General features: G+C 45.7%; 1 protein-coding gene across 5 annotated transcripts in view; it reads right to left on the minus strand.

The window, feature by feature from the left end:
* The window catches only part of FOXP3 (forkhead box P3), a 168,293-nt gene that overhangs the window by 63,808 nt on the left and 78,942 nt on the right, over positions 1-25,543 (minus strand). For 4 of the 5 annotated variants that reach the window (XM_088453510.1, XM_088453508.1, XM_088453509.1 and 1 more), the window contains exon 1: positions 3,983-4,020. The exons of the other annotated variant lie outside the window; for it this stretch is intronic. The gene's annotated coding sequence lies outside the window, so the exon portion shown is untranslated. Of the gene's footprint in view, positions 1-3,982; positions 4,021-25,543 lie in introns of those variants that run through there. 5 annotated transcript variants of the gene reach the window in all.

Raw genomic sequence — 25,543 nt, forward strand, 5'->3', positions numbered from 1 at the left:
AAACTAGAGACATGAACACTGGAATGCAGAGCTTTGGTATCAGAATTAGGCTGGCGGATGGTACAGTCTTTTAAAAAATTGTCGGAGTTCCCACAGTACAAGCACAGAAAAAACTCCCTACACCACTAGCGTTCAGCCTCAGAAAGCTTAGGAGGTGGGAAACTCCGATGTTTTACTTTATTCTGTGCAGAGGAGGATTTAGGAGAATCAGAGGAAACATCAAGAAACTTAGGAAAAAAATGAAAAAAATTTGTGAGGGAATCTTGTACTTGCCTCAGTAATTGCTGAAAGGTAGTCAGATGTCTGGATATGAAAATACTAGAAAACAGGAGGGGGGTCTGAGGAAAAAACTTCGGAAGAGATGATACAGGAGGAGGCTTCTCAAAAGACGTTGCAGAAGAATTTGGATTCGTTGAGGCTAGAGTTAACTTAATGGTAGTTGATTGACTTGTAAGTGCCTGGATACTTTGTGCCAGAAGTTTTTATACTGCTTCATGACTTTCCATACGGGAGGCGAGATCTTGAATAGCCTCAATACCCAGAGAACCCACGACTTCCATATTTGGCCTGATCAAACTGTCACGTTTAGTGTCCTGGAGTCAAGGAAGGAGACAGGAGCAAGGGACCTGGATGTTCAGTCTCCTTGTCCACAAGAATCGGATGTTGGCGAGACCTGACCTAGGGTGCGGAGTCTAACCTGCTGGGAGGTGTTCACCAGTGACCCCTCCAAGCGGGATATGGGTTTCAGCTGCACCTGGGAAGCAGGTTGCGGTTCCCAGGTCAGGGATCTGATGCAAGTGGGAACAAAGAAAGAGACACCGCTTTGGCCCACTGGAAATATAATCTCTGTACCACTAGTGTATACTGGAAATACCAATGTGAAGTGTCTCTGGAAGATTGCATGTGAAGCCTGGACGAAGAAAAGTTGATCAGGCAATTACCTGTTCATCTGGAGTCCTGTTTATACACCCAGGTACAGTAGCTGTCTATTGGTTGAGCAAGTCAGCTGAAAACTGATACAGCTACCACTGGATAAGGATCTATCAGGTAATTCAGCCCAGAATCCTGACAGTACCCCCTCCTTTTAGGCTGGACTCCAGACACCAATAAAGGTTCGGCTGCAACTTCCCAGATAAACATGAACATCAGCTATCCACCACAAAAAGTGAATATCTTCCAGATAATCTCTAAAAGCTCAAACCTCAAGATGCGAGAAAGCTTCCAAAACCAGTGAAAAAAAAACTTGGTGAAAACCAATACTTTTGGCCATGGCTGTAGTGGTAAACCCCGATGCCTGTCCTGGCTGGATAGGAGTAGATCCTCCCTATACATGTACATATCTGTTAAACCAAGCAGATGTCGGGGGTTGGGTTTCCAATAAACCGGAATTACGCGAGTAGAGAGTAGAGATTTCTTATATGTAGAGATAAATATATTAGGTTAAGCAGGGTCAGATGGCGTCTACTCCCTAACAACAACCTTGGCAATCTGAATAATCGTAGTCCAAAACTCCCGGAGTTTAGGACAATTGCACCAAATATTGAAGGGGGACCCTGGTGTACCTCCACAGTGCCAACAGGAGTTGGGAAGACCCGGGAACATTTTAGCACATAGTTTGACAACAAAGCTGCGCTTGGAGATAGCTGCTAAATATGCTAAACACCTATAATAAATTAGAATGTCGTGATAATGTACAATTTACAATATGGAATAGTGCAAACCAAACTGCAAACCTTGCTATGTAATACTGCTCACAGTTACAGGCAACTGTAAAGGGCCACACATTACCTTTCATCTAAGTTATACGCCCAATCAGTACATTAAAAAAAAAAAATTAGACCCCTATATAAGATATCTACTAATCACGCAGGAAGGAGTATGAGATTGCAGGTGAATGCTGGGATGGCTCCATAAGGCCTTAGGGCCAGGACCGGCTCTAGGGGTGTTCGACCTGAGCGGTCGAACAGGGGCGCCACCCATAGAGCATGCACCCTTCCCCAGCATCCTGATTTCAGCAGGACAGTACTGTCCCACTGTTCCACCCATGGCCCGAAGTGGCCTGAGAGTGGTCAAATTAGGGGGTTGGGGACCCCCACCGCCGCAGCTGTGCGGCAGTGCCGGGACCTCGGAGTCTGAATGGAAGCCGCACGCATGCGCTTGGAATGCATTCAGTGCTGTGAGAGGGCTGGGGGTAGCTCAGCTAGTGAGGCTCCCCCCAGCCTGACGTTATTTGGAGGCGTGCCAAGGAGGCACGCCCCTCAGATGACGTCACGTAAGGAGTCGTGGTCTATGGTAATTAGGCCACTCCCCCAATTTCTGTTGCATGCGGCGCGATAAGGAGTGCAGACCACTCGGCCGGCACAGGGCGCTATTAGCCCTGGAGCCCGCCCTTATTATGACCACAACAATGCAAAACAGATAACCATTTTTATGCCGATAATTAAAAATAATTCTGTTTCTCCATACCAGTTACTTCCTGCTGGGCGGCACAATGCATACTAGCCAACGGGGGCAGCTAGGTTGGCACAGCACAGATTACGTCATTGTAAAGGAAGAGACGGGGCTATGATGGCATGCTTCAGCGCAAAAATCGCGCCATCAGCCGCCACTTCATTTGGGAAGGCAGACTCACAACACATAGCCTCTCAAACCATTTTTTGGTAGCACATAACAAAAATCCTGAAGGTCTAAAATTCATGATTATCCAGAAAATCGCCAGAAATTGGAGAGGCGGAAATATTGTGAAAACTTTAAGAAGAACAGAAACTAAGTGCATTTATGAAGTACAAACCCTACAACCTCTTGGATTGAATATAGATATAGAACTAAACGCTTTTTTATAAAGAATGGAATTTTAGTTTTTTAGTATCAGTTTTTTAAAAAATTATTTAATTCTTAAATACATATTATTCTTAAATTATTTAAAGTTAATTAATTCTTAAATACATATTACTCTGCTTTATTTAAATTTTGATTCATTTCAATTGACATTTTAAATTCATCAATACATATTTCATAATTTATATTTTTATATTATGTGGCACCTTGAAAACAGATCTACTATGATTTTTTAATTATTTAAAAAAAAAACCATTATGGAGGAGGATAGAGACTCCAAGATGGAAGAAAAGCACATGGTTACCCCTTTTTTTAAATACACTTCCGGGAGGAACTTGAATTTTTTTTTTAAAAATCAATAAAATTTAGTATGTATATAAAGGCAACTTGCTGACTATGATGCCATCCTTGACAATGTGCGTATGTGCACGAAACGCGTTGGAGGGTAACTGGTGGTCTTTTTCCCTGCACTCTGCACGCCTCAGCCGCACGGCTGCTCACTCTCCCGCCGTGGACCCGCTGACGTCATCAACATCGGCCGCTCACAGCCAAGATGGAAGAAAAGCACATGGTCACCGCTTTTTTTCAATACACTTCCGGGAGGAAGTTTAATTTAAAAAAAAAAAATCAATAAAGTTTAGTATGTATATAAAGGCAACTTGCTGACTATGATGCCATCCTTGACAAAGTGCGCATGCGCACGAAACGCATTGGAGGCAACTGGTGGTCTTTTTCCCTGCACACTGCACGCCTCGGCCGCACGGCCGCTCACTCTCCCACCGCGGACCCACTGACGTCATCAACATCAGCCGCTCACAGCCAGTCACCGGCGGTCCACGTGGAGCCAAGAGCCAGGACCCGGCTCAAGCCAACAGCCCACTGAGTGTAGCCCGGACCGACTCTCTGGAGAGAGAACGGAGGAACCGGATCTACCAGTAAGGGTAAGATAGGGAGAGTTAGTCCCATTTTCATCATCAGGCACAGTGATTGCTATACGGTACCCACCCATTTTTATCTCCATAAAGGAGCTGTAAACATCAATTTAATCCAATTCTTTTACAGGTGCCACATATATATAGCTATATATTTCAATTAAGCGCCCATTTCCTATTGTTCAGGCCATGTGAGACTTGAATACACTTACGGGAGGCTAGGAGGGCCAGCCGAGATTTGGGAGACTCCTGGACATTCCTGGAGAGTAGGCAAGTCCGCCGCAATGGAATGTGGTGGAGTGCCAGGCCGTGCAACGTGTTGAGGGTGCAATGTTTTTTTCATGATGGTGCTGTGAAATGAACAGAATAAATTATTAAAAAGTATAAATGAATAATGTATATGCTGTGTGTAACCCATCCTTAATTTCACATGTATTTAATGAGGTCACCACTTCACATCGAAACATTATTTAAAACTGCATGCCATTGACTCGCCAGCCTGGGTAGGTTAAGGTGGTACAAAAACACACAGGATATAGAGCTCTAAGGCAACTACAAAAACATGTCTATTATTAGATACATTTTGTGCAATAGCCACACAATCAACACAGCACATTAGTACAATGCACCAGAATAGTGCACATTTATCCCTCACACTAGTTCTGGGGGCAGGATCTGCCCTTCATACAGTATGCAGTGTTTTAAACTGTAGGTGGTATATTTATATTGGAGATGTGTTGCGCTTTGGTTAATTTACTGGGGCGTTGGTCCGGGAGCTGCTATATTTAAGGGATCACCACTCCCATTTTGCAGAGTTATAGTACAAGTTAAACAATCTAGCGCTCACCTTTATTGTATATGGTGTATTGTAATTACAATTTATATTTGATATACAGAGGAACTTGTTAAATAAGATGATGTGGCCAGCTCACACACCCCCTGCGAGGTATGTGTATTTATTCGGAATCGGTATGATTCACCGCATGGCCGGCTGTTCAAATCCCGGCAGCGGCAGCCTGACAGAGGAGGAAATCCCGATCGTCCCCAGGTAAGTATAAACTAACCTAATTTTACCCCCTAACCTTAACCCTCCTTTAGGGTGCCTAACCCTAACCTCCCCTCCCTGTGCCTAACCCTAATCTCCCCCCTTCTCCGCCGCCTAAACCTAAGTCCCCCGGGGGGGGTGCCTAACCCTAACCTCCCCCCAGGGGCCTAGCCCTAACCCTTCCTCCCCCTAGCCTAACCCCAACCTCCCGGGGGGGGGCCTAACCTTAAGTCCCCCCAAGAGCCCTAAAACTAATCCTCCCCCCCGCCCCCGCGGCTGTCTTCGCCCGGCATCCCTTCGATCAGGATGCCGGGCGCCGGTCTCCTGGCATCGGTAAAATGACAGGCGTCTATATTTAGGCACCTGTCATTTAACCCTTGCCGGGATTAAGTAGTCTGGAAGCTGGCGGTCGGCATTCTGTCTGCCGGCTTCATAAACGTAAACATATACCATTTATTCACTGATTGTAAATTTAATATGATATTGATAAAGAAACAATCCAATAAGCAAAATGTATAGTTTTAATTTTATTTATGACCTTTAAATTAATTTTTAATTTTGCTCATATGAATACGACAGGACAAACAGACCAACATAGACAGCATGGGAAAAGGCAATGCTGGGGAGAACGAAGAAAAGGGGGGGGTGGGAAGAAAATAAATGTGTCAAAAATTATAAAAAATGATAAAATTAGATAAAAATGTTCCTAGAAGAACGGTCCTAGTGATCCGCTTGTTATAAAGTTGCCAGAGTGGATAACCGACAATTGGCCTTATTCAATTAACGGCGAAAAGTCCGAGGTCGGACTTTTCAACATCATCGCCGTTTTTCCTGGGGATAAAGTATCGGGCGCGTGCTCACATATCCTCGTATTCAATTAGGAATTGGCAAAAACGGGACCCGGTGGAAACTGTTTTTTTTTTTTTGACACAGATTATTTTAAGGGGACATACCAAGGGGTGCAGGGTACTTTTTTTAAGTCTGCACCTCAAAAACCCAATTCTAAATTTTTTTTTCACCACCTATACACAGGTGAAAACTTATCCCCGTTTTTTTACAAAGACTTTTCGCACCTGTGAAAAGTCTTTGAAATTGAATATGGGGATAAGTGGTAATGGCGAAAATGACATCATCGGCGATAAATTATCGCCGATAACGGACTTTTCGATCCTAATTGAATATGACCCAATGTATCAAATATATGTTAATATAAAATGTTTTTCAAAGTTGCCAACATGGTAAGTTCCTGTCCAATTAGGCACATTCAATATTATCTTTAAAAGTTGATGTCTTTGAGAGAACCGGATTCACCCACTGTTGTGGTAACTGAGCCGTCAGCCCTGCAGTTGCTGACAGTTATCCCAGATGCTGGTTTATTGAGGAAGGTAAGTATCGGGCTAGCGCTGTTACATGTTGCGAAAACTGGCAGCATGTATAGCGATCCCTGTAGTTGTGGCTAAGAGGGGTATCTGACGGCGTTGCTGGAAGGAGTGCTGGAGTGCCCAGGCAGCGTGTACGCCGCTGTCTCTTAGCCCTCCGTCACGTCCCCAGCGTCGACAGTCTTCCCTGTTATGGCACACAGACCTGACTTACCTTCACTCGCGGCTCAGACTTGGATGTTGGTCGTCCTTCAAGGTCCGCCTTCCGTCTATCTAGGGGCTGGGTGATGCCGGCAATCTCAGAGTGTTGTTGCGGGAGGCTGTGATGTCCATCACGTTTCCTTCCTCGGCGGCCTTTTTTCAGGGTATATTTACTAAAGGTTGATTTTCATAGATTTTGATTGATTTCAAATCAATAAAAATTGATCACCATTGATGTTGCGTTTCTGGTGAAATACTGGCTGGTGTGGCTTCCGAAGGGCTTATCGGCTCGTTTTGGCAGCAACTTCCATCGGTTACAGGTAAATTGATGTGATTTGGGCATTTTTAAACTGATGGACATTCGGCCTGATTCAGAGATGTGTGCTTATGCCACTGCAGCTGCGATGCTGTACGCTGCTACTGTGCGAAACTACACTAATGCCGGGAGATGTATTGAGATGCCCAACATTGACTTAACAGAGTCCAAGCATCTCCGTACAAAGCAGCATTAGTCACAGGTCCTTCCATTATCCTTCTTCTGAGTAAACCTATGGTCGAGCAGATTGGCCGCAGGAACTGAGACTCATTTTTCTTCCAATCGAGATCGCAGACGCAGGATGTGACACGCCCCTGAAGCAGTCACGACATGCCTGCATTCTTTGCCGCCAATCCTCGTTACCTCCCCCAAATGCTCCCTGTCAATCGCACTGCGAGTAAATAGATGCTGCGAGCGACTACAGTACCTTTTATACCTTAATGCACGCAGCATGCGACTCCGATTGCCAATTATCACTCAACGGCGCAAACAGCGCCATATTGTATAACTCTGAATCTTGGCAGTGAACAAAATACCATCCAACCCCATGAATAGTAATACTGCAGGCATGACCATCAGTTCCAAAACGCGCCCTGAAAGTGACACTTATTATTTTTTTCCCATAAATCTTTTGGGCTTGAATGGGAGGAATAATCTCCTGACTTTCAGCTTCACCACATTTATTATTTAGGACTGTGGACCTCATTCAGAGGCGGTCGCACGGAGCGATTTGTCGTAGCGAGCGATGTTTTTTTCAACTGCGCATGCGTGTACATGGCAGTGGGCATGCGCAAGCCTGTCTTCCCAACCGCAATCCTCTTGCTCGCTAGTCACTATGAGGTCGTAGCTGTGATTGACATTTCGTGCCGTTTGTGGGTGGTTACAGGGGAAGGTGCTAGTGAACGGGGGTGTGGTGGTGCGCACGCAGGCGTGGTTGACCTTAAAAAGGGTGTTTTAAGGGCGTGCATATATTACTGAGCGAGTCATCACACACGTCATCTCGTTGCAATAACGACGCTACTGCTCGCAGAGCTAAGGGTAGCCCAGGGTCTACCTTAAGTATTGCGAGTGCTGGCGATGGTTTCTGCCTCAACCGATGTTTGTAGGCAATTAGCAATGTAACAGGTGTTAATCGTGCTGACATAGGTTGCCGCCTGCGACCGACTCTGAATTAGGCCGTAGAGATAGGAGGTGTGCTTTTATTGTTGTGGGTGTTTCCGCGCTTACGATGTGCGTTGTGACTGAGCGCTCGTTTTGCATATTCTCGATCACTTTGGGTGCGACCTATCGCTCCCGTGTGATCGCCTCTGAATGAGGTCCTGTATCCTAAGCCGCAGCAAGTCTGTGCATTGTTTATATGTTAATGATTTGTTCATTTCTTGATGTAACATAGCAATTACTTTGTCTAGCCCAGACTTCCAATTAATTGCCTGATGTAATCTCTGCTAATATGTGATCCTTTGAGATCCTTGTCTGCTGCAAGCGCATAGGATTATATCACAGTAATTCAATAAAATATAAGCACTAGTGTTAGCCGTAGTAAGGGCATGATTCAGATATAAAGGTTCATCCAAGGATGCACGCACATCTCTGATGCTTTGGGGTTTGCGCCTGCGCAGGACCGTTCTGCGCATGTGCAGAATGGTTCCTGCGATCTCACTCGCAGAACCCCTCTCCCACCCCCAATCCCCCCCACCCCAGCCACAGCATGATTGACATGCCGCAGTGTTTGGGGGGTGCAGCAGGGGCGTTCCCGGAAACGGAGGCGTGACGCCTCCATTTTCAGGGAGGGATGAGGCTAGGGTCTGCGTCGATGGACACAGATTCGTGACCTCTTGCGTGACCAGGCACCGGCCAGGCTGCGGGAAGCTTTGGCGACCGAGGTCGCTGCGCTGGGACCAGGCAGATGCAACAAGGGGGTGTCTGACACCTCCTTCTGCATTTGCATCTGAGATGGACGGATTTGCGCAGGCGCTTGCGTGCGGCTGTGCAAATCCATCCAGCTCTGAATCAGGCCCTAAATACGTAATTGATTTCATATGTTTTCAAATGACTATTAACCAATTGGTTATCAATAAAATTAGCCAAACTAACGTACAGCTCAATGATGGTCAGCCTTGGAACTCAAATAACGCATTAATATGGAGTCAGCTATTCAACAAAGATCTTGAATTCTGCGTCCAGGCAGAAACAAGTTGGGTGGCTGATTCATTCAGTATTGTGCTTAACAATTTTACCTCTGTATTTAATTGCGCTATGCTTCACAGACAGGTAAGAAGCGCAGAATATACTGTATGCCATAGTGTTGTATTTCATTATTTATTTTAAAAATACTAGTGACATGCAGATAAGTACTACATCAGGGACGAATGACCCCTTTTACACTGCAGCTAAAACCCAGGTTATTGCCGGGTTAACCCGGGTTGCTGCTCGGTGTAAACTAGGGTAGTGCAACCAGTGCCATGGCACAGGGCACCGCAGGGCAGGAGGCGCTGTTTGGGCTGTCAATTTTCCTGTTTATTATCATTCTCACTTGTAACTTCTTCTTCCTTTATCCCCAGAATCTCCTGGCCTCCCCTATCTCTTTCCTGGCCCTTCCCCCCTTTTTCAGGTGCACTATCTTATATCCCTATTTAAAAAATGGGGAGGGGGCGCCAATGGTCTCTCTGGCACAGGGCACCAAAAAGTCTAGTTACGGCTCTGTAAAAGGGGCCAGGTTTGGATTCCCGGGTTGAGTGACCCGACAATACAACACGGGTAGCTTGCAGGGTTTAACACGGAAATGGCCCATGCAACCCTGCAGTGTAAACGAGCAACCCGGGTCGTCCGGATTTCCCGGTGCTTGGAGATCCACTGCTCGGTGAACGGTGCCGAGACGGGAATAACCCAGGTCAGTGACACAGTGAGAAAGGGGTGTGATTCAGTTTGGAACGATGGTACAAATCCTGGGTCAGACCCGGGACTTAAGTGTAAAAGGGGTATATTCTGTCCTCTTTTGTATTCTCCATGGTCTCAGGACCTCATTCAGAGGCGGTCGTTAGTTGCAAGCGGCATCGGCGCTCGCGACAGACTCTGAATAAGGTCCTCAATCTTCAGCATGTGCCCTTTCTCCAGCATGTGCCTCCGGGCTGCTCGCATAGCTGTTGGTGACCACCCACAGCTATTGCGAGCGGCCAGGTGATGGTCGCGATGGTCTCGACCATCGCGGCTTACGACGAGACCCTTGCGGTAGGGTCTCGTTCCCGCAAGCCCCAGTGAGCTTCTGGCTCTTAATAGGCGTTCCGTCGGGAACACTTCCGTTTGGTCAGCCACCCCCCCTGCCCGCCTCCAAAACGGTGCGAGCCGTCGATCAAAACCGACAAGCGCCCCCTTTTGGTGTGAGACCCGGAGCGACGGAGAGCCCGTTACTAGCCGGGTCTCGCGCATGCGCACATCGGAGCCGGCTCCGGCGTGCGCATGCACAATGGCCTAACATCGACCCGCTTGTGAGCGCATAGCGCTTGCGAGCGGGTCTGAATCAGGCTCTGTGTTCCGTAACGTATCCAGTCCCTGGCTCTCAGCTCAAGGAGGTATTCAAATTAATTAGGGAAAGGAAATGTAAAAAATTAATCTGCATTACAAATCACCAGTTGGAACTTATATAAAATAAATCAGACAAAACTGTGTGATATGCTGATGACAGAAGGACAGTCTGCTGTCACTACTGCTGTTTTGGGATTTGGGAATTACAGTACAAGTTGAAATACATGGCAGCATAACAGAAGCAAGTGCTCAACAGAATCCCGTCTGCAGACAAAAAATTTTAATCTGTATGTTGCACAGTGAGATCGCATATCGTATGCTAAGCAGAAAATCCTATAGAGACACAGGGGTAAATTTACTAAGAATCATGTTTGGGCGAGATTGCAATCTCGGGTGAGTTTAGGCATGTTTTTCAACTGGCAAATTTACTAAAGACAAACTTGGGTGAGTTTGGGAGAGATTTCTTTATTTCCACTGATAAACTCAGGTGAGATTGCAATCCGGATTAAACTCACCATCGGCCAAACTCAAAAGTACTTTCACTGAAAAGTGACTCGGGAATTTACCTAGAATAGTGTAATTGTAGCAAACTCGGACCTAAATAGAAGTTTTAATTAGACCACCTCCTGGATGAAAAATATACAGATCAGTGTGATCAGTGTATTTTTCTGCATCTACAGATAGTTTAAAGTGTTAATTAAAATAAAAAAATAAAAATAAAAAACGTATGGCCCCAACCAAAAAGCATAACCACCCCCGGTCTGCTCAGCCTGTCCTGGTTTTAAAAATAGGGGGGAGGAAATTGCATAGGGGTCCCCCTATTTTTAAAACTAGCACAGGACTCAAATCCTGTCGGGGTGTAATACCACAGCCATGGGACCCTATCACCGGGTCTCCCCGGCCAAAGCAATATCACCCCAAGCCAGGGATCTCAGTGGAGGTGGGGACCCCCCCAATAAAGGAGTCCCCCCTCTCCCTAGCACCCCAGGCTTAACCTGAAGCGCGGGGGTCTTCTCCACACTCCTGGAGCAGTGGGTACGGGGGTAATAGTAGTGAAAATAGTTTGAAACTTTTTTTTTACCATGGAACTACAGGTGCCAGCGTGTCTGCCCTTTGGCACTTGTGGAACTACGAGTGCCAGCAGGCGGCCGGTACTCGTACCCCCGCTGTAAAAAAAAAAAAAATAGTTAAAAAACTACAAGAGACACACATCATAGAAAGTAAAGTTTTATTTCACACCTATAACAAAACAAATCAACCTCACTTGCGCTCTGGATTGTTCCAACAAGTAAACAATACGTCCATCAAAGGAATTGTCCTACGTCCTCCAGTATAGGTAATTCTCCGGTATAAAAAAGAAGAAATGGAAAACACAATATACTGTAGTGTAATAAAACGTCACTGTACGATGTAGCCACCCAGGGATGTGAATATGAGAATATGGTGGACTATGAAGATCTTCTCCTGGCTTATTATGGTCCTAACTTCCATAAGAATCACCCAGATGTGAATGAGGATATCTCGTGTGGAGTTCCTTACATATATGCTTACTTGTAAGGGCGATGTATGGACATATAAAGGTATCTTTATTTTCAGAAACCTCGACCTGTGGTCCTTAACGGAATGTGGGGACAGCAGATGGTAATAATATGCAGATTCCTATTGCCCTGCAGAAGATGGACCCAGATCAGTAAGGGCAAATGGGTAGCATATAGAATGGATGGGATACTGCATACAATGAGTGTAGCTTCACCGGGTCTTGACAAAGAAAAAAAACGGACTTCTACTTTGTATGTGCTGCTTACACATACACCGCTACCCGGCTAATGACGGGATACCCCCACGTGGCAATTGTCAAAAGCAGGAGCCAGCCAATCAGTGTCCATTAATTGCAGAATGTCCGCTGATTGGCTGGTGGGTCTGGCTAATGACAGATGCCACGTGGGGTTCTCAGTCATTGGCCAGGAAGCGGTGTGTGTGTGTAAACAGCACATACATCGCAAAAGTCCTTTTTTTTTTTTGCCAAGACCCAGGGATGCTACGGAGACCACCGCCAGGACAGAGGTGAGTATAGGATTCCCCTCCCCATTTTTAAAACCAGGACTGGTCAGCAGCCCAGTGCTGGTTCCTAAAATTCGGGGGAACCCTACACGTTTCCCCAACCCCCAGTATTTTTAGGAACCAAGACTGGCTGAGCAGCCTGAGGCTGGTTATGCTTTTTTGGGGGGGACCCTACTTAATTTTTTTTTTTTTACAGGTATAACACAAGCAGGCTTCACATATCTCATTGATATGTGCAGGCTGCTTGTTCGGGAGAGTTTGGCAGAGAGAAGACATTTGCAACTCGGGTGAGAAAACTCGATCACATATATCATCGGAAAACACACTCTCAGCAAAACACGATTCTTGGTAAAATTGAGTGTATCAGAAGCCTAAAAACACCAGAGTTTCAACGAGTCAAATCGAGTTTTAAAATGGCAAAACTGGACCAAACTCGGATCTTAGTAAATTTACCTCACAGGGTCTTGGGGGTGTGTGTAACGTAGCCACACTCCAATGTAGTCAGCCCCTCTACCCCGACAAAGACTGCTCCGCTCCGTGTAAAAGCCCCCAAAATTAACAATACTTATCACCACCTATTGTTACAATTCAAAATGTGTTTTTGGGGTATTTATTATTGCACACACGTCGTGACACAGGCTCCGCAAAGAGCCTCTCCTGGGCAAAAGCAATCACTTGACTTCCTGTCCTGGCGAAAGCAATCACTTGGCTTTCAGGTTCGGACCAGGCTGAGTCTCTGCGCACGCCATGTAATATAATCTTTTTGGAGATCTGTAAATTGCTCTGCATGGCTGATGATTGACAGCCATGAGGCTTACAGCCAATCAGCAGCCACTTACTGTAGCCACCCGGTTTCCTTCATTTACCGGGGTAGAGATGTATGTAGAACACATACATCTCTACAGTGTCTGAGGGGTCCTATTTGGTTAGTTATTTTGCCTAGTCCCGGACTGTACTGGAGAAGAGGATCGAGCTGTGCCATGATGTAGGTGGGTATTGAATTTTTTTTTTAGGAAAACCCTGGGAATTCTACTGGACAAGTGAACCAATCACCGGGGAGAAGGTAAGCATGTGTGAGTGTGTTTAGTAAGTCATAAAACTTTACAAGTAAATAATAGTAGTCATCTATTATTCACACTATTACCCCTACACCCACCAGACAGGGGTGCAGGGAAGAGCCCCAGGCTTCAGCCTAAGCCTGGGGTGCTCAGGAGACGGGGGGCACTTTATTGAGGGGGGCACCTCCCCTGAGATCCACAGCCTGTGCTGACTAGCTTGGGGTGTTAATGCTTTGGCAGGGGTGACTCAGTGAAAGGGTCCCCTGACTGTGGCAGTACATCCCGGCTAGTTTGAGTCCGGTGCTGGTTATAAAAATCCGTGGACATCCACACCCTTTTTTCCCCTGTATTTTAAAACTAGGACTGGCTCACAAAGCCCAGTGCTGGTTCATAAAATATGCGGGAACCCTACACATTTTGTCCCCCGTATTTTTAGAGCCAGGACTGGCTCGAGAGCCCCAGGCTGGTTATGCATTTTTTTTAACCCTTTATTTTCCTATTTACAGTCAGAAACAGACACGGATCACACTGATCTATGTACAGTATGTTTCTGATGAACTCGCAGCTCACGGGCAGGTTAATTGATTTCCTGAATCTGTACACGAGTCCGTTCTCGTGAGTGTTTTGAAACTCGATTATTGGTTAATTCCCGAATCCTATCTTTACTAGTGAACATTTTTTCGAGTCTGGCCGATGGTAAAATGAAACGTGTTTGCTATATTTCCCTCGACTTTTTCTGTAGCAAACGAGAATACTCTCCTGAGTTTAACATTAGTAAATTTCTGAGTTGCAAAAAATGGCCAAACTCTCCAGAGAATGCTTACTCAACCAAACTTGATTCTTAGTAAATATACCCCCACGTTTTTATCTCTATCTATCTGTATTGTAAAAGGAGTATTCGTTACAATGTAATCTCGCTTTTAAATCACATTTGCAGCACTTTGTTCATTTGCAACAGGGTTTCAGTAGCAGCATTTCCAGACCCTCCTAACATATATTATGCAACTTTTCACCAGTCATCTTAGCCACAATTTGGATCAATACACCTATAACACAAAGTTGCTGTGCTTTGCCCATGTCTTCATGCCCGTCTCCAACCCGTGCCCTGACCCCTTTGTCGTAGGCAGCCGCATGTGCAAGTCGCCAAGAAAAAAAAAAAAGGCACAACGCATTACATAGAGTAATTTGTAGCCGAAAAAAAAAAATGCAACTTGCATTAACGTCCAACTCAGAGTTAAGGCTGGTACACGCTAAACAATGTCTAGTGTGTACGAACCTTGTTAGTGATGGGACCCGGCATGGGCAAGTGCGTACACACTTGCTGATGCCGGCAGCGACGAAGTGACGGCGGGGGCATACTGCTTTTGTCAGTGACATAGCGGGTACACACTAGCCGATGTGCCCGATATGTCGTCCGATCCGGCCTGATCGGACGACTTATCGTCTAGTGTGTACCCGGCATTAGGCTCCTCATGCTGCCCAACTTTGTGGCAGCAAAGACATGGGGGCGTGTTCGTGTCACGCAGGGTGTGCGCCTGCATCGCAGAGTGGGCATAGCCATGTAACTGTGGCGTGTCCAGCGCTGGGAAGTGCTAGGTTGCTCCTTATCTCCCTTTCAACCCCTGCAATCGCCTTTTCACAGCCACATCTACCACTGGCAGATGCATGTGGGACGGAACCCTCAAATAGGGACTGTTCTGCTACATCGGGATGATTGGGAGGAAGATATGCAGCGAGTACCACACCCCCAGGCTCACACCCAGGGAAACATATCAAACTTTCTAAAGAGTGGAGTAGTACATTCTGTTAGATGATAGGTAGAAACTGATTGGATGTTATGGGTAACTTCTCCACTTTCCCTCTTCTCCACACTTTAGGCTTGATACATCCCCTCCTTTAACTCGAGTCAAGCTCATAACTGCACCAATTATCAGCGTTATAATCTACCCCTGCTACAGAAGATGTCCAATTCAGAATTTAGTCGCATAGAAACTTTTATATTATATATATATATATATATATATATGTATATATATATATATATATATATATATATATATATATATATAGAAAGAATTATAACAGTAAAACCTTTGGCAAAGTGCAAACATAATTCTGCCAAATAGTTTGTCAAGCCACAGAATAATAATTTCCTAAAACAAGAATCCCAACTTCCATGATTATATTGTATATGCAGCAATACTGGTACAAAGATACAATCGCATGAGTGGCACTGCAGCTGGAGGCCTAGGATGATTCTCCTAGTTAGGACTTGTTGGCACATGAATATAAAGCCGTAATCCCAGCCACCCAAGCTCCAGGGATCAAAGAAGATCGTGCCTTGCTCTTCACTTATATGATTTTAAATCGGCAGGTAGAATGTGTGAAGACAAACAGAGCATCAGTAAAGGAGCGAGGAGAAATCGATGACAATCTTGGGAATCTCCGAATAAACAGCTGTAAGAGATATCCTCATCGTTACCGACCTCTGCTGTTATCACTAGTCATCAAAGATGGTCTATTTCATTAGGGCTTTCATTGCCAAGAGTGACAAAGACGTCAGGCGGTCAGGAGGTAGACAGTGACGATGTCACCAATTACTACAGGTGTGTCCTTCCCATACAGCTAGCCTCAATACGCCATGTGGCGTAAGTGAGCTGCGCTGGGCGTGAGGCGTCTTGTTTGCGCTTTGCGAGACTGCATTGATTAATTTGATATGTGACACTTGTTTATCGGTGTGTGATCTAGTCTGAATCTGTATTACGGAGCTTGGTGTGAGATAAAAAAGCCGCTGCCACTGCACCGTCAGTCAGAGTCAGTCGCACACATATTTATACAAGTGTCGCGTATCAAATTAATCAGCACAGTCTTACAGTCATGCATTTGAGCAGAAAAAGACTCTCAACTCAGGCAGAGTGACACGGGACCTGGCACGCCGAAAAGGACTGTTTGGCGCGACTGCGTCAACACTATAGGAAGACACATCTGTATGTGAACTTCAATATGCCGGTGCCGGGATACCGACTTGGCTGAAATGCTGCTTACAATAGATTTCACCGTGCCGCTTACCAGCGCGTTTAAGCGGTAACACCAGCCTGGGTGAAACGCTCTAAGTAGCATTTCAGCTGTGCCGACGTAGGACAGAGTTGTATGCTATTTGCATCGCTGCTGAATCTTTGGACGCAGAAGCAATGCAAAAATACGCTAATGCCGCAGGAGGCGTCTGAGGACAGAAGAAGACGCAGCATTGTATCACCATCCAGACCATCGGTTGTGGCATCGGCCATCATCTCCATAGTCGTGGCCAATTTGGGAAACGATTCCAGTCGCTATCCACTCGCTGCATTAGCATGTCAAGGCTTAGAAGACACTGCAGGCGATCTCGCAGTGCAGGTCCTGCGCATGAGCAGGTCAATATGCCACAGGAGATGTACGCAAACCGTTGGCTTTGTGTACATCTCTGAATCAACCCCACAGTGGGGTCGACATAGCAACCGGTGACATCATCACTGTCAACCTCCCGAACCCAACCTACAGATAATCTTTACATTTGAAAACATGCTTACATTCCTGTATTCATGTTAATAGGCCTCGCCCCTCACCACAACACTGCAAATCGTGCATATATAAATATGGGGGGAGGGGGAATTAAATCGATTATCAAAGAAACACGTCATTAGGCCCCACCCCTCTTCACGGATTTGGCGATTCAGGTACGTTTCTCCCCATTTCTCTATGAAGTGGGCGAGATACGGGAGGCGTGCCTACTATTCTGGGGGGGGGCGCAGGGGGATACCAGAGAAATCGAGAACCTACCACAGGTTCCGGGTGAGGAGGCAAGTATGGTTTGTATTATTCACACAGACATAATAACACCAGGCTCTGCAGTCACACTGCTTTTGGGAGGCTGACTCCGGGGACCTGGTCACAATGGCTATCTGTAGCATGTTCCAAATTCTTTTGAATGACTACATTCCTGGGGAGGGTGAACCCAACTGGGAACTGTGGGCCTGATTCAGATATGTACGTATACCCGATGGTTTACGTACATATCCGATGGAGGGTCATCAGCGCATGCGCAGGAATCATTTTGCACATGGGCAGAACATGTCCTGAGATCATGATCACAGTGCCTGTGTTTCCAGGAACAATGCCCCCTCCCAACCCCCAAATGGCCGCAACCTGTCAATCAGGCTGCAGCCATTTGGGGGCAGCGCCGTGCAGTGTACCTGGAAACGGGGGGCATTACACCCCCGTTTCCAGGGAGTGCTAAGGGCAGGGTCTACTTACGCAGTCTGGGCAAAGCAGCAACAGGTCGCGATGGTGATACGACCTGTTGATCTGCCGAGGTGTGCACAAGGGCGCATGCATCGAGTGGACATTGGCCACACCATCGGACTTTGGAGCAACCCTATGGTTGCTCAGAATGTCCATCGGAATTTAGCTGTTAAGGTTAGAGGTACTGCGTCTTTTAACACAGTCCCTGACATCAGCACGCCCCCGACATGCCCGCAGTCTTGAGTCAACCTCCTAGGAATGCCTCTCGAAACTGCATGGATCTCCATTCAGTTCCAATCTGCGTCTGCCAGCAGTGACTATGGGTATGCACCTTGGACACATGCGCATAAATAAATGATGGTGCAGGAATCCCGACACCAGTCAGAATCTCGGCGCCGGCATCCCGATGGTAAATAGTGGGGTTAGGGGGAGGGTTAGGCACTTACTAACTATTACAGACAGGTGTTGGTATCCTAACCCTGTCAGGATGTCGGCGTCAGGATTCGGACCGCCGGTATCCCGAGCGCCGGCATCCCGTACCCAACCCGTTACAACACACCTATGTGTTATCCAGTAATCTCTCCAGAGACATTTTAATGATCGATAAAAAGATGCATTAGCAATGCTAACAAGCCAGGTAGAACGCTAGTTTACAAGATGAAAGCAAAGCACAAATAATTCCCAAATAACAACTTACATCCACCACCCCGGGGGAGACTATTACTCAAGATCATAAAAACATTTAATCACTACTATTGCTTCATCTACCCCCCCCCCCCCAAAACTCCACCACAAGTCCACCCGCATTAGAACAAATACCGCTCTTTTTTTATTCTCCGAATTCACCATAGGTCGCATATTCACTAGACTGCTGAACAACTCCATAATTCATGCATTTATTTCAAACTGCATAATAAGACTCCCTAAGGCTCCTAACTCATATGTCCTCCCAGGGGTATGTTACACGAGGTTTGGAAATTAACTTATTCCACACTCAGTTTACATTAAAGATGAACAGGCAGGTGGTGCGCTATTCCCAGACGTGTCTCAGTCACAAATTATTATGGTTCCTAAATCAAACGGAGGAGGCGAAAAACTAAATTAAGGATATTTAAATTATGTATTTGCCACAAGAGTAAATAATTGTTAAGTCAATTCAAATGAGGTTATATTTATACTTTTAAGGGAAGCTTCCAATAATGTCTGAATTTTTAAATATAGAGGACACTAAAACTAGGACCTCTACATTTCAGGTGGCCTTACAGTTAGAAAATACTTCAGACTGGGACTTTATATAGAAAACTAGCTGGAGTACCCAGCGTTGCCCGGGATTTTAAGAATGTTTGTTTACACATCATCCTCCAACAAACCTGTCCTTAGGCAGGCCTCACGAAAAGTGTGACAAACTTCCCCATCAACAGTCCTAAGGTCTTCGAAGGAAGTAGTACCTGTAATGGTGTAAAGCAAACTTCAGAGATAGAAGCATTCAAAATGTGTCAGATATACAGTGTAAACACGGCCAAGAGCTTCTGTTGCTCTGATACCTGGATGAACATCTAGAGCGACTCCCTGTTTTCTGCGCAAAAAAACTTTTCGAGAAGCATTCCATGTGTAATATTTTGGCAGCTCACAGTATAACAGGGTTCTTGCAAAGTCATAATTTTGTACAGTTCAAAGAAAGAAGTCAATGTTGTTGCGTAATTTGATATAGTCAGACAGCTGAGAATGATGGGAAAGCCTGTTAAAGCTCTCTTCGATAATAAACATTAAGATCATGACAAAACATGACAACACAAAACGCTCGCTCCGTGGCCCTACCCATATGCCGTGAGGCCCCACAATGAGCGTACAGCAAAAAATTGTGTTTTTTAATTAATTAAAAATTAACAGTAAAGTACTGATTTATTTTATTAAATAGATATATGCAAAAGATAAAACTATAGATTTGTTCTCAAGTTTATAAGATCTATATTCAATTGTATACTTTAACACTATATATGAATATAATTTGTTTCTGTATTACATTTTATTATGTATGATTATATATCAAATTATGTTTGAAACAAAAAATATGTTCCTTATTTTCTATACACATTGTCTTAATAAAAATATTTTTGAAAAAAAATTAACAGTAATTAATTACAATTAAAAAAAATTTCCATTGCTTCGGGCGTGTTTTAAGACGCTCGTATGTAAAATTTCACGATCTTGGCTTGTAAACTGTGGATTTGTATAGAGAGACAGAAGGATAGAAATAGTATAAATAGTATAGATAAGAAAGTTCTTAAATATCACCACTGGAGGCAGCAGACAGCAGTACTGAGTGCAAGGCCCCACAATAATTGTGGTTTTTAATTAATTAAAAATGAACAGTATTTAATTTCGATTCACATTTTTTAAGTTGTCTCGGCCGTGTTTTAATACACTCGTATGTAAAATATCACGATCTTGGCTTGTAAACTGTGGATTTGTATAGAAAGACAGAAGGACAAATTTTCGCTTTTATATAGTAGACTTGAAAAAACTGTTTATATGGGCCCCTCTTTAACTATTATCAAACTTTGTACTCCAGTGTCCCAAGCTTTGGTGAAAATGCCAGACAATGAGGATTTTTAATCAATAGGGGACAGTATCAGCTTCTGTCAAGAACATCCTTATATTAGGTCAAGAACATCCATTTATAACTTATCCAGCACAATTATATTATATTCATATGATTTTTTTGAAATACATAAAATTAATATTGATTTAATATTGAACAGCAATATAACGGACCATCGATATTCGGATCATCGCAACATTGCATTTTCCCTGGCGGCTGCTCCTCTGATAGGGCATGAAGAAGGTGAAAGCTTGGCAAACTGCATGGGTCCTCGGCCCACCTGTTGCCCATCCCATAAACACGTGTCATCAGCTTCTGACATGACATGACAAATTGCACTACTGCAATACAAAAGACATCTCAGCACTATTTACAATACCGATCACGACTGAGGAGCTCATATACCCTTCATCCTCCTGGAACAGAATTTGTAAAAAAAAAAAAAAACATTAAAAAAGGTGTTTAGATGCTTACAGGTTGTTTTATTCTATTTCTAGTAACTTCGAATCAAGACGCTATGGCCTGAGCTAGAATTGCCAAATTAGATGACAGCCAGAAAGCACATTTAATAGACAAATTGTAAGTTCCCACAGAATAGATTTCGCAGTCTCAAGCAAAACGTCAAAGACTTTTTCTAAAATGCTAGCGGGTTTTGTGTGTTTAGCTGTGGCTGGTTACTGGCAAACAGGATGCTGAAATAAAGAGAACAGGTCAAGTAAAACTTGAAGCAGATGGTGCAGAGTATTCTGCTACTTGATTAGAAGCACGTGGTCTGTCGTCCTTTACAGGAAAACATACTCAGTCACTGATGAGTGGACACTACATACAGTAACAAGCTTTTACACTACAGGCTGTAGCAGAAACAGTTCCTGCATTCCAGTTATAATCACAAATTCTCTTCATAAAGCCTTTTCTTCAACAGCCAACTGCTTGCAGGCTGGGTTATTCTGCTTGGGATCAACAACAGATAACTGCTTCAACTCTACGCAGAGTGACCAAGTGATCTATTTACTAATAGTCTCCTTGTTGTCCCAAAAATGAACATTCCTTATAGCGCATATCACATTGATTCGGAATCTTTTTAGCATCCAAATGGGGCCCCAGTAAAATCCTTCTACTTAGTGGTGTTTTTCTATATCTCACCTAATACTGCACCATGGAATTACAACAGGGTACGGCCATCATTCCTGGAAGAGTAGGCAAGTTTCCTGGACATGGCTTGCTGCCGTCCCTCCCCCCAGCATAATGTGGACGGTCCGGGCAGAGCTTGATTATACAATTCAGCACAAGTCAAGTCATCGTGACTCTGCCCCCCGCTTTATAAAGCCAGGAATAAAGGCTTTGTATTGCTGTACCATGCTCCAAGAACCTTCCTCCTTGTTACGCCATGTCCCCTCCGGACCTCTACCTGGCTTCCCCCTCCTGGAGGGGGCAGTCGAAATATTGGCAACTATGCCTTTAACAAAAAAAGCATACAAGAGTGTAAATAGTACATGTGGAATGGATAAAAAAAACAACAACTTAAAAGCTGAAGGATATATAAAAGACATTCAGGGTCTGATTTTGAATTGCACGCAGCGGGGTCCGTGTGTGTGTCTTGGCCGGTCACACATCTGCGACTTTATGCCCTGAGACGGATCTTCTCTGTGCCTTTGAATAGCCACTTCCCAGTCACTGCCCTGGAATACCCAATACATTTTTAATATACCTCTCTGTGCTTGCAACTGAAATCACAACTGCGGCTTTGTACGAGCACAATTCGGCGCACCTTAAAACTTGCTCAACTACGACTGACATTGACCTAGCATGTGACTCAGAAACAGGCCCCTGAAGAGCAGATCAATTTCCTATTCAACTTCCTAGCTTAAAATGAGAAAGAAAATGAATGCCTTAAGCCAGAAGTTCCCAAACGTGGTCCTCAAAGCACCCCTACAGTTCAGGTTCTAGAGATATCCATGCTTGAGGACAGGTGGTTAAATCAAATTGACTGAGATACTAATTGTCACCTGTGGTCAAGCATGGATATCCTTAAAATCTGCACTGTTCGGGTGCCTTGGGAACCTCTGCCTTAAGTGCTTGAACTGGACTATTTTTTATACCCCTTTTCCACTAGTTTGCCAGGTTGCACCCTGGATGATGTTCACGCGCCCATCCCGGGAGCGACCCGGCTGAGACCCCTGTCAGACAGATGGCCCGTCACTATGATGATGATGCTATTGGTGTCATGTGATGAGCCAGCGCTTGGAGATTATATCAACCCGGGTTACTCATTCACACTGCTTCACGAGCCGGGCTGAACCCGCACTCAACCTTGCTCGTGACCAGTGTTGAAATGCCAGGTCACTCGAGACGGCTTATTTCAACCCTGTCCTTTCACACAGCAAAATAACCCGGGTTGCTGCTCGCTCACGTGCAAAATCCCGGGTTATTGCTGGCAGTGGAAAAGGGGTATTAGAAAAAAACTGCTATAAATACTGGCTGCAATCAGAGGCTATCTACCAAACAACTACAGTACAAAGAAAAAATATATATTGCATCTGTAGATATAGTAATTACCAACTAGAGGTCAATTGTAATACATTTTCCTGCACAAATGCAAAACATGTAAACATTAAACCATCATTGAATGAATAAAATCACATTACTCTCATGAAACAGCATAAAGCTAGGTATTATTAATACACACACTTATGTAGTTCTCGCCCTACTGGTTGTGTCCAAGGATATTATGCTTATAGGATAGTATAAATAGCAATGTATCTCATAATCTACAAACACTTTAAGGGGATAATTCAATGGTTTTGTGCGCCTGATTGCACCTTAACCCCCAGTCTACACTAATATACATTTGCGTACGTCGCACCCAAATAGAATGGGGTTAGGCGCTTAAAGTGGCTAAACCCGTTCAAAGTCCTGGTTAGCGCGCCCAAACCCAGGACTTTTCACCCGCCAGGACTTTTCACCCGCCGACAGGATCAATTGATTAGCTGCCATCGGACACAAAATACTGTTGTGGGCGGCGAAAAAAGAATACAATTCCCCCTAGATGTAGAAATGGTCGCAGGTTCAGAAGAAAACAGACTTGTAAACAAATTTCTTTGTCCTGATAATTGCAAAATTCTTTTAAATAACAAGTATGCTCCAAGTAGATGTTAATCAGTTATAAAATTTATAATAGCACATGATAAAGCATGGAGCAAATATCTACAAGCCATAAATAAAGCGCTCCCTGATTGTATGTACAGTAGAAATAGATAACTATAGTCCTGAGTGCAGGGCCATAACTAGGGGTATGAGAGCAATGCTGCTGCACAAAGCACACTTTTGGGTGCTGGCGTCTCCGCCCCCTATGCGCGACATCATGTGCAAAGGGGTGCTGTTATGCCCTGTTCCCTCCCCCTGAGCGCTTGCCCAATAGCGCCAGGAGGCGGGCTCAGGCTGTGCATAACACACGCATCGCCGCCAGCACTGGCGGCGATGCGTGTGTTAAACAGCAGCCAATGAGAGTCAGATAGACTCTCATTGACTGCTGCAGCACCCACTGCAAGAGCCAGACTTCTGTCTGGCTCCTGCAGTGTGTAATGGGACAGACGTCATGACATCATGACGTCTTTCCCATTATGCTGAGCGCGCCAGCCCGGGAGGACTGGCGGGGGGCGGCGGCGGGAGCGGTGTCGCGGTCCGGAGCAGCAGCGTGGATTCAGGTAAGTATGTTTTTATATTTTTAAAAAAAAAAAACCTGTCAGCACTACTGGGGGCACAACGGGGGAGGGCGGTGGCTACTACTGGGGGGACCTCTACTGGGGTGGGGGCACAACGGGGGGGTCGCTACTACTGGGGGCACCATTATTGGGAGGACCTCTACTGGGGGGGGCTATTACTGGGGGCACCATTATTGGGAGGACCTCTACTGGGGGGGCTATTACAGGGGGCACTTAATCGGGAGGGGGAACCTCAACTGGGGACCACTACTTGGGGGGGGGACTACTACTGGGGGCATTATAAAAGGGGCCTACTACTAGGGGCACTGCACTGGGGGGACCACAACTGGGGGCAATAACAGGAAGGATCACTACAGGGCCCACTGGGTAGGGGGGGTCACTACTGGGGGCCTGCATCAGGGGGACCACTACTGGGGGCACTGCATGGGAGGGGGGGGGGACTACTGCTGGGGGCACTATATAAGGGGCTTACTGCTAGGGGCACTGCGGGGACCACTACAGGGGGCACTAGATAGGGGGAGATCACTACTGGGTGCCTGCATAAGGGGGACCACTACTGGCAAAACTGCATGGGGGGTGGACTACTGCTGGGGGCACTATATAAAGGGCACTGCATGGGGGGGAACTACTACTGGGGGCACTATATAAAGGGCACTGCATAAGGGGATACCACTACTGGGTGCACTGCATTGTGGGGACTGCTACTGGGGGCACTACATAAGGGGGAACACTACATAGGGCACTGCATTTGGGGGGACCACTACTGGGGGCACTGAGTAAGGGGAACTAATTGGGGGCTGTATAAGGGGGACCACTACTGGGGATACTGTATAAGGGGCACTACTATGGGCCTGCATAAGAGGGACCACAACTGCATACTGGGGGTACTGTATAAGGGGTACTACTGGGGTTAAGGTGCATATGGATAGGAATGTTCAGCGTGAAAATAAAGGGATCATGTTGACACGCCCCATTTTTAAGTGACCACGCCCATTTTTTTTCCGTGCACAGGGGGGTGGGGGGGGATTTCTGCACTCCGTTTTCAAATTTGCCCTGGGCTCCAAATACCCTAGTTACGTCACTGGCCCCCAGTAGTAGTCCCCCCATGCAGTGTCCTTTATATAGTGCCCCCAGTAGTATTCCCCCTATGCATTGCCCCCACTAGTAGTCCCCCCCTATGCATTGCCCCCAGTAGTAGTCCACCCCATTCAGTGCCTCCAGTAGTAGCCCCCCATGCATTGACAATGCCCCTTATCACACACACACAAAAAAAACTTACCTGAATCCCCGCTCCTGACGCGACCGCCGCTGTCCGCTCCGAGTCCCGGCTCTTCTCCTGCAGTACAGAGTGGCAGAGATGTCATGATGTCTCTCCCATCACCCGCTGCGGGGGAGCCGGAAGGCAGAGCTCATGAGTGAGCTCCGGAAAGCTCCCTCAGTTGACGCAGCAGCCAATGAGAGTCTGTCTGACTCTCATCGGCTGCTGTAACATATACAGCCGCCGCTGGCGGCTGAGCGTATGTCACTGTGTAGTGTGGCCGCGCTCACTGCGGTCTACACTACACTAGCAGAGGGGACACTAGCGGCAG

This window comes from Taudactylus pleione, unplaced genomic scaffold (assembly GCF_031769625.1).
Source record: "Taudactylus pleione unplaced genomic scaffold, aTauple2 ptg000579l, whole genome shotgun sequence".
NCBI classification, from domain to species: Eukaryota; Metazoa; Chordata; class Amphibia; order Anura; family Myobatrachidae; genus Taudactylus; species Taudactylus pleione.